Here is a 10940-nt window from a genome sequence, read left to right as displayed (position 1 = left end):
TCCCCAGTAATTTATTCTTATTTTAAAAGCCACATAATCTATCCAAACTATTATGCTACATTGCATTAAATCCTACATCTTGCACTAAATGCTGTACCCTTTATTCCTTATCTGTGGAAGGCTTGATTGTACTCGCACGTAGTCTTCTTTGACTGGATAGCACACAGGCAAAAGCTCTTCACTGTACCTTGGTGCCTGTGACAATAGCAAACTAAACTCAATTAAAACTAAGCCATTGTGCGGCACAGTGACACAACGGTAGAGTTGCTGCCTTACAGCGCCAGTGACCCGGGTTTGATCATGACTACGGGTGCTGCCTGTTTGGAGTTTGTACCATCTCCCCCTGACCGCATTGGTTTTCTCTGGATGCTCCGGTTTCCTCCCACATTCTATAGGCATGCAGATTTGCAGGTTAATTGGCTTTGGTAAAAAATTGCTAATTGTCCCTAGTGTGTAGTGTGTGCAAGTGTAATGGGAATCACTGGTCGGTGCGGACCTGATGGTTGGCCAAAAGTAGACACAAAAAGCTGGAGTAACTCAGCGGGACAGGCAGTATCTCTGGAGAGAAGGAATGGGCGATGTTTCGGGTAGAGACACTTTTTCAGACTGGTGAGGGATAAGGGAAACGAGAGAGATAGATGATGATGTAGAGAGATAAAGAACAATGAATAAAAGATATGCAAAAAAGTAACGATGATAAAGGAAACAGGCCATTTGTTCTTCGTTCTTGGTTTCTTGGTCTTCCAAAATATTCCAAATGGAATTTAAACTGGAGGTGGTGGAGGGAAGACTTAAGCCAGAAAGGGTTATTGGGAAGAAAGAGCTACTTTAAATTTAGATGCATCTGGTTGGGTAACTATAGTAGGGTGGAGATTATTCCATGCTTTAATTGTGCGGGGGAAGAACAAATTGTTGGGTGAAAATGAGAAGCTAGTGTGACTTGAGTGGGGGAGGGATAGAGGGATAGAGAGAGAGAGGGAATGCCAAAGGGCCTGTTTCCACGCTATCTCTAAACTAAACTAAAAATTAAAAACATTATTTAAGTCACAAGAAATTCTTAATTATTATTATTATTACAATAATATTTAAACATTATCTATATGACATCAAGACATTCTTATTTCTAAAAGACACACCACATTTATTTTCTTTCGCTTCTACTCCAGTATGTTTAGCCTCTACATGTGCATGAATTCACTGAGAAATCAAAGGCGATGTCTTTGTGTAAGGAGAGCAGCTGCATCACATGCTCAGGGTTAGTGAATCCTGAAGATTAGCAGACACTGTGCAATGTCGCAGCCAAACCTTTACCATAACTTTCTCTGAAACATTAGAAATCTCTGTGGAATAACTCGGGGAATCTCTGCCAGCATGTTATGTAATGAGAGCATTTGGACTTTTATTTTTAGTTGTAGATATCCAACAGTGCAGACAGCCACTTCAAACAAATCTCTCATTGTGTTACAGGGAGAGTTGAAAGCAGTCCACCTTCAAAACCCCCCCCCACTACACTGAGCCACTTGAGTCATGGCCTATAATTGGTAGCCTTCAAATCAAACCATGGAAAAGAGTGAGTCATTTGTGTCATGGAAATCACCAAGGCTATTCTGAAATCAGACAGTGAGTGTCTGTCCAGAGAATATAATTATTCCTTGATTAATTTCTTGCTTTTAGTCATTTCAGGACAGATGTGCAATTGATAGTGAATTGAAACTGTGATAACCTTGAAAGAGAAGGCTGCATGAAAAATCACGGCTGACGGTAGATTTAAAATCCCGACTGACAAGCAGACAGCTAGAAAAATGCCGCGGTTTTGGTTATAAGGTCATAAGGTCATGTGATATGAGTCGAATTAGGCCATTCGACCCATCAGTCTACTCTGCCATTCAATCATGGCTGATCCATCTCTCCCTCCAAATCCCATTTTCCTGCCTTCTCCCCATAACCTCTGACCAGTGACGGAAATCCCAGGGTGGTCAGGGGGGAAATATGGCCCAGGCTTACAGCCAGTGCAGAGAAGCAGCGCTAGCTCCACGGCTCCGGACTGGTCAGTCCAGTCAGGGCTGTAGGTTAACCCGGCGAGACAGGCAGAGTTGAGCTGCATTTAGCGCTAGATTGAGCTGTAATTACCGTTCACAGGGCCCATGGTAGAAGCCTTCGAAGCCTCGCGTGCATGTGTGAGTGAGCGCATGCGCGCGCGGCCGCCATTAAATGGTGTCCCCCCCCGTCCCCTCCATATTTTGATAGCGATTTCCGTCACTGCCTCTGACACCTAGGTTCAAGGGATTGCCAAATAATTTTCTTTGTGTTAATAAAGAACTGCGATGTGATGGTGTAATTCGTGTCAAAGCACAATACTTGTCCTAAAAAATGAACCCAGGGAAGCAATGGGAACCTTTCACAGTAGTCACTGCCTAGAAATCATGATGGCAATTCAAATCTCGCACCAGGGTATGTTTGCCTCCAATCCGAGCATCTTCTCCTCATCAGGACAACATGCCTCAGAGACATACTGGAGTAAACATGATAAAACAATAGGCAAAAGATAGACACAAAAAGTTGGAGTAACAGGCAACATCTCTGGATAGAAGAAATGGGTGTCGTTTTGGGTTGAGACCCTCCTACAGATTGAGCGTCAGGGGAGAGGGAGATACAGTGATTAGGAAGTGTAAGGTGGGAAAATGAGACATCAAATGGGATGAGGGTCAAGGAAAATCTAGAATCATTGTTAGCGAGGAGAAGGTGACAACGAAGCATACAGAGATAAGATTTGGTAGGTGGGACACTCAGATTGGTCGGAGAACAAGGAAGGGGGAGAGATGGAGAGAGAGGGAAAGCAAGGGTTTCTTGAAGTTAGGGAGGTCAATATTCATGCCACCATCTCCCAGCACATGATCCATATTCCTCCATTTCCTGCATATCAACTTTCTTCTTGAAGTTTATCATTGCCTGGCACCCTAGTGATGCAAATGTTACTTTTCAGGTAGTCAAAATGATACCTCCACCCCATGGGAAGGGTATCATAAACAAGAAGGTGGGGGACTTTGCAATGGTCAATAGCAGCAGTAAATGCCATTGACATCAACAAGAAAGTATTAATCCGTGAAGGGGTAAAATAATTGTTAGAAGATATTGTCAGCTGATTGGACAGTTACCACATGACAATATGAAATAATGGCTGGAAAAGCAAAATACTGAAGATGTGGAAGCAATTTGAAAAGTCTCTGTGGAGTGAGAAAGAAAGTTAGTAATTCAGGTCTATGGTGTTTCTTACTGTGGATGATAGAACATCATCCTGAGAAACATTATCTCTATTCTCAAGAGTCATGAGTGATTAATACGTATATTAAACGTACCGAAATGGAACAATGACGTTGTTAATTGCAGCAGCACAACTGGTCTGTAGACACCGTATTCAATAGATAATATAAAAGGAAAACAAAAAATTAAAGACCTCCCAATAATAGGACAAAACAAAACAAAGTCCAAAGTCCCTGGTGCAACCAAGATTGTTTGTAGTTTGAAGTTTAGTTTGTGTTTCTAGCGTTCAATAGTCTTATGGTTGTTGTGAAGAAGCTGTTCTCGAACCAAAGGTCATAGTTTTTAGAAACATAGAAACATAGAAAATAGGGGCAGGGGTAGGCCATTCGGCCCTTCAAGCCTGCACCACCATTCAATATGATCATGGCTGATCATCCAACACAGTACCCTGTACCTGCCTTCTCTCCATACCCCCTGATCCCTTTAGCCACAAGGGCCACATCTAACTCCCTCTTAAATATAGCCAATGAACTGGCCTCGACTACCTTCTGTGGCAGAGAATTCCAGAGATTCACCATTCTCTGTGTGAAAAATGTTTTCCTCATCTCGGTCCTAAAAGATTTCCCCTTTATCCTTAAACTGTGACCCCTTGTTCTGGACTTCCCCAACGTCGGGAACAATCTTCCTGCAACTAGCCTCTCCAACCCCTTAAGAATTTCATTAGTTTCTATAAGAAACATGAACAAGAAACGCTTGGGCAGCTTACAACCCAGCGGTATGAATATTGATTGCTTTAATTTCAAGTTGCATCCCCTCTCTCCGTCCCTCTCCACCCAAGTCATTATACTATTTCTAAAGTCGTCTTGTTGAGTCTCATTGTCTGTAACTCGTTTTCACCAAGCCCACAGCTAACAATGGCCTGTTTCCTTTATCATCGTTACTTTTATGCATATCTTTCATTCATTTGTTCTATATCTCTGTCTCCATCTCGTTTCCCTTTCCCCAGTCTGAGGAAGGGTCTCGACCCGAAACGTCACCTATTCCTTCTCTACAGAGATGCTGCCTGAGCCGCTGAGTTACGCCAGCTTTTTGTGTCTATCTTCAACTTAATTTAAGAACTGTGAAACCTATAATTTCTAATGCAGCCAGCCCAGTTACCTAAGCTTAAATTAATGCACACACCTTGGATCTGGTTGTGTTAGTTTAAAGGGAGCAAGGTTCTCAAACACAAAGCTTTAATGTTTTCAGATTTAACACATTAGATGGTTGATAGTACTTTTAAATAATCATGTGTTTCTGGCATTCTCTGTTCATTTTGTTTTTGTTTTAGATTTCCAGCAGCTGCTGCTTATTGCTGGAATTTGATTCCTCTGTACAAATTTGACAGTGATGTTGATGAAATAAATATGTTGTCCTCTGGAGCAAGAGTTCCAAACCTGGGGTAAATTTACCCCCAGGGGTTAAATTTTGCCTACCCAGAGGGTAAATTTGTTGATTCTGGATTTATACATATTTTTTCTCATTGACTGACTGTGTTTGGTTCTGATATACCGGTATCTGTTCATCATTAGTTGTTCATAAATAAGTGAAATTACATTGTTATGTGCTATTAAAGTTGCCAGGGGTAAATGTGATGAAAAAGGTTGGGAACCCCCGCTCTAGGGTATTGGATTGGTTCACTAACATTGCGCCATATGCCCCATATAAGAAGTTGTTCCTGTCCTTTGTGGGACGCATGTACAAAATCCTGGTTCCATCCATCACTGATCTCCTCTTTCATCTCGCTTTATGGTGCAATGTTTAGTTTAGTTTACATAGAAACATAGAAAATAGGTGCAGGAGTAGGCCATTCGGCCCTTCGAGCCTGCACCACCATTCAATATGATCATGGCTGATCACCCAACTCAGTATCCTGTACCTGCCTTCTCTCCATGCCCCCTGATCCCTTTAGCTACAAGGGCCACATCTAACTCCCTCTTAGATATAGCCATGTTTTTCTAATCTCGGTCCTAAAATACTTCCCTTTATCCTTAAACTGTGACCCCTTGTTCTGGACATCCCCAACATCGGGAACAATCTTACTGCATCTAGCCTGTCCAACCCCTTAAGAATTTTGTAAGTTTCTTTAAGATCCCCCCTCAATTTTCAAAATTCTAGCGAGTACAAGCCGAGTCTATCCAGTCTTTCTTCATATGAAAGTCCTGCCATCCCAGGAATCAGTCTGGTGAACCTTCTCTGTACTCCCTCTATGGCAAGAATGTCTTTCCTTAGATTAGGAGACCAAAACTGTACGCAATACTCCATGTGTGGTCTCACCAAGACCCTGTCCGACTGCAGTAGAACCTCCCTGCTCCTATACTCAAATCCTTTTGCTATGAATGAGTTTAGTTAAGACATGCAGTGGAAGCAGGCCCATCTGCCCACTGAGTCCATGCCAGCCAGCGACCCCCATGCATTAACACTATCAGGTTCAGGAGCCGCTTCTTTCCTACAACCATCAGGTTATTCAACACTACTACCTCCAAATAAGCTCTGAACTACATAAACTTGGGGCCATTGTTTTTGACTGCACTATATATATATATATATATATATATGTATATATATATATATATATATATATAAATATAATGTGCTTGTGTGTGTGTATATATATATATTTTATTTAATTTAAACCAGCATCTGCAGATCTTTCCTACTTTATATATACATATAAAGCAAGAAAGAGCTGCAGATGCTGGTTTAAATCGAAGGTGGACACAAAATGTGTCTCAGTAACTCAGCGGGACAGGCAGCATCTCTGGAGAGAAGGAATGGGTGACGTTTCGGGTCGTGACCCTTCTTCAGACTTCTCGACCCGAAACCTCACCCATTCCTTCTCTACAGAGATGCTGCCTGAGTTACTCCAGCTTTTTGTGTCTATCTTCGGTTTAAACCAGCATCTGCAGTTCCTTCTGACAAGTTTACAGAGTACTATCTTTACATACCTGTTGTATTGCTGCAAGGAAGAATTTCATTGTTCGGTTTCGTGACATATGACAATAAAACACTCTTGACTTGACTCTTGAGTTAACCTCCAGCACTTTATATTTTTTAGGATTTCAATAACACAGTTCTTTGTATCTCTCATAATACTCCTTTCAGTCCTTTTGTACATCATGTAACTTTAGCATATGATCCTTCCTCATCCAATGAAGCACTTATATGTCCTGGGGCAGGTCAAGGCCAGGTCACTTCAGTGTTGGGTGGAAATTAGACAACTATTCTGGACAGTGGTCTGATCCCACGCTTTCTGCCAGGTTGGCACAGGGTTGTGGCTCGTAGGGACCTGGGCCCAGGTTTGTACTCTAACATCAACACAGGCCATTTTACGATACATTGAGGCCCTGGAGAGTTCTGCACAATACTCTGGCTGCTCATGCTGATCATGCAGAATTGACTTCAGCCAATTGCTGAGTCCACCCAAACTAAAATATTCAATCCGAGATTGGGCTTTTCAGAAGGGGAACCGTCTGTAAGAACTTTAATGAAGGAACGAGAAAGTACAAACCAATCTGATGACTAAATTGCAAAATATGTCCCTTTGTTTGAATGTTAAATGCTATTTAAATCCCTAGAATCCAAAGTGAAATATCAAATACTCAATAATCTGTCCTTGTGACAAAATAATACTTCTTTCTGGTAGGATGATGATTTTGCCCCAAAGGCACTGAGTTGACCTCAAATTGTTCAAATGAGTTCACATTTATTATGCCAAGTATTCTTCCCTGAAGGGCATTAACAAAACATTTGTTTTTACAGTAAGCCAGCAGCTTTTATGTTTGTTTGCTGATGCCAAATATGATAATAGTTATTAAATTCAGTTTCGTAACTTGCCACAGAAGATTCAAATTTACATTCCCAAGGTTGTTTGTTCAGAGCCATGATTACTAGGCAACTGTACGCAAGTTCAGTTGATACATCTTTAAAATATACAAAAAGAAGTTCCAGGTTCAAGGATTCTCTTGAATTTCTAGTTGCACAAAAAACAGTATTCTGAAAGGAAGTGATAGGCTCATCACTTCCTTCCATCCAGTCTATCTTCACAGTGTGTTACTTGGAAACTGGAAGTATCATCTAGGATGCCAGCAACATGGCCATTCACTCATCTCTCTTCTACCTCTGGGAGTGGATACATGAGCATGAATACCCAAATGTCCAGACTTAAGATTTCCCTCCTGACATCTATCTCTGGAATCAATCACCTCTTTCTCAACCCTTCCCTAGATTGCCAAGTACTCTAATGGCTAGTTTTCACGGGGCGACTTGACGCAAGATGTAGCCAGAGTGGAGTGGTCGTGGTCTAGCACGATATCACACGATATAACGGGGGTAGAGTAAAGAGTTCCCACGGTACTCGGCAATTCTGTCATTTGTGCGAGTGACTTGTCCGTCTCCCGATCTTTCCCGAATGAACATCGTGGACTGTAGTGTAGTTAATCACGTGGCACAAATGATGTTACTTTGTTGTCACACACTATATTGTTTTTTTCACCCGAGCTCTTTAATGAGCTGAAGAATAATCTGTGTTTTTTTAGACAAATGTTGTTTGGTGTGATGCACCTTCTCTCAATATGTGCAAGAAGTCGTCTTTTTATTTTGTCAAATATGAATAAACACTGTATCTCACATTGACCGTGATGATTGTGTTATTTTATGATCTACTGAGAGGTGAAACTTTCAGTCTGAAGAAGGCTCTCGACCCGAAACGCCACCCGTTCCTTCTCTCCAGAGATGCTGCATGTCCCGCTGAGTTGCTCCAAGCAACTGGTGTCTATCTTCAAAGGACTGACCAGGACTGCCCCTCTCTCTCTCTCTCTCTCTCTCTCCCTCCCTCTCTCTCACACAGGCATGAATGGATGAACTCCGCGGGCCAGGCAGCATCTACGGAGGGAAATGGACAGGCGACCCATTCTTCAGGCTGCCTTATGTCTCTCTCCCCCCCCCCCCCCCCTCACCCCAACTCCCACCCACACACACGAATGCTGGAGAAACTCAGCGGGTGCAGCGGGGCCGAAACGTTGTCTATTTCCTTCGTTCCATAGATGCTGCTGCACCCGCGGAGTTTCTCCAGCATTCGCTTGTGTGGGTGGGAGTTGGGGGGGGGGTGAGCGACATAAGGCAGCCTGCAGAATGGGTCGCCTGTCCATTTCCCTCTGTAGATGCTGCCTGGCCCGCGGAGTTCCTCCATTCATGCCTGTGTGAGAGGGAGGGAGGGAGGGAGAGAGAGAGAGAGAGAGAGAGAGAGCACACAAGGTGGATGCGAAATCTCACCTGCCTGTTTCAGTGACAGACACCCACCGCCAGTAAATGAAGACACCCCCATCTGTCTCCCCCTCCTCTCCCTCGACTCCCTCACCTTTCCCTCCCAACTCCAGTCCCGTCCCGACCCCCTGGGAAACTGAAGGTTTCCCGCTGTAATTAAAGAGTTCCCACGGTAGACTGTAAAACTGGGACCCTGGTTCTGGACTCCCCCAACATCGGGAACATTCTTCCTCCATCTAGCCTGTACAATCCTGTAGATACGATTAGACAGGTATCTAGTTATTTAATTCAATTAATGATTTCTATCGCCCAGCCTCTCATCTTTCAATCGGGTTCGGCCAGGAAGGAACTGCAGATGCTGGATTAAAACGAAGATAGACACAACATGTAGCTCAGCGGGACAAGCAGCATATCAGAAGGGTCTCGACCCGAAATGTCACCCATTCCTTCTCCCAAAAGATGCTGCCTGCCGTCGAACTCATTCTCTTTAAACCGGCATCTGCTGTTCCTTCCGACACATACACAAGAAATAAGCAACTTTTCGGGCCGAAACGTTGCCTATTTCCTTCGTTCCATAGATGCTGCTGCACCCGCTGAGTTTCTCCAGCATTTGTGTGTGTGGGTGGGAGTTGGGGGATAGAGAGATAAGGCAGCCTGAGGAAAGGCTCGCCTGTCAATTTCCCTCGGTAGATGCTGCCTGGCCCGCGGAGTTCCTCCAGTTAGAAACTGCTTTCAGACAAAAAGAGACACACTGACATTAATGAAATGCTTAGCTAGTTTTATTAGATTTGTATGTAAATAGCAAACTGGCTGGATTCACTCTATCCAACTTCCGGGTTCACCGTTCGCAGGAGTTCCCACGGTAACCGCAAGAGTTACTACGGATATCGCACTGGCCACTACGTTCATAAAATGTTGCAATGCTCAACCACAAGTGTACAAGTCACTCTTGGACAAATTCAAACATGTTTGAATTTTCTCCCGAGTACCCAAGTTACACGATTACCTGCCGTTAGCGCCACGGTGGTCCACGAATGCCGTACTGTTACCGCACGAGGTTCCCACGATGTTAAACTCTGGTTACCTCTTGCGTCAAGTCGCCCCGTGAAAAGGGGGTTTTACTCTTAACTTGACTCTTGAGTTTTGACTCTTGACTGAAGAAGGGTTTCGACCCGAAACGTTGCCTATTTCCTTCGCTCCATAGATGTTGCTTCACCCACTGAGTTTCTCCAGCATTTTTGTGTACCTTCGATTTTCCAGCATCTGCAGTTCCTTCTTAAACTCTTACTCTTAACTCTATCTCATTTGGTTATTCTGTTATTGTACTTAAGTTATTTTTGCTCTACTTCAGATTACACTGCTATTTTTACACCACTCTGCACTTTTGCACTTGGCCTTGTATTCACTGTTGCCCCTATCATTACCTTGTATACTGTTTACTTCACGAGCTTCATGTGAACAAGGAATTTCATTGCACCCTGGTGTATATGACAATAAATTAATATCAATCTGAAAAATTACTCCTTGGTTTATTTTGTATCTTATTTCCACCATTTAGCAAACATATTTACCTTATTACCTGTTTGTCGAGTTCCAATCAGTATCAATTTCCTTTTGTATTACTTGGGGCTATTATCAATGTATTCACATTTTGATGCTGTCAATTTTTATTCAATCATTTGCAGCTGTTATCAGGTGACTGTGGGCTGCACAGTGGTACAACAGTAGAGTTGCCGCCTTACAGCACCAGAGATCTGGGTTCGATCCTGACAATGTGTGCTTTCTGTATGTAGTTTGTACATTTGTACGTGACCGCAGGAAGCTCTGGTGTCTTCCCGCATGCCAATGACATTCAGGTTTGTAGGTTAATTGGCTTTGGTAAAAAATTGTAAACTGTCCCTAGTTGTAGGATAGTGTGAGTGTACGGGGATCGCTGGTCGGCGAGGACTCGGTGCTGCATCTCTAAAAGTATGCACAGTCTAACTAAACGATCTTTTCATCAACTAGAATGCGGTTCTGCTTCTGCTTGTTTACTGCACAACCGCCAACAGCACAACCGCCAACAGCTGGGCTATCTCATGCAGGATACGCTCGCATGAGCACTGGTTGCAAAAGGGTTATTTAGATTTTTAATGTGGGCAAGTTTGGTGAGGTGATCCATGTCCAAGTTGCCGAGCTGTGACTTGTAGAGTGACAAGGTTGGTGCACATCTGATGGTGTCAGGAAGGATGTTCCACTCTGGGATAGTCCATGGATATAGTGACTGTAGATAGCTATTTTTGTTTGCTCTAATTCTAGTATAAATAAAGTGACCTGAGGACTGTCTTGTAGATTACTGGGTATTGGATTGAATGAGGTGAGATATGTTACTGGGG

This window comes from Leucoraja erinacea, chromosome 7, assembly GCF_028641065.1.
Source record: "Leucoraja erinacea ecotype New England chromosome 7, Leri_hhj_1, whole genome shotgun sequence".
NCBI classification, from domain to species: Eukaryota; Metazoa; Chordata; class Chondrichthyes; order Rajiformes; family Rajidae; genus Leucoraja; species Leucoraja erinaceus.
Note: the sequence above shows the minus strand (reverse complement) of the source record.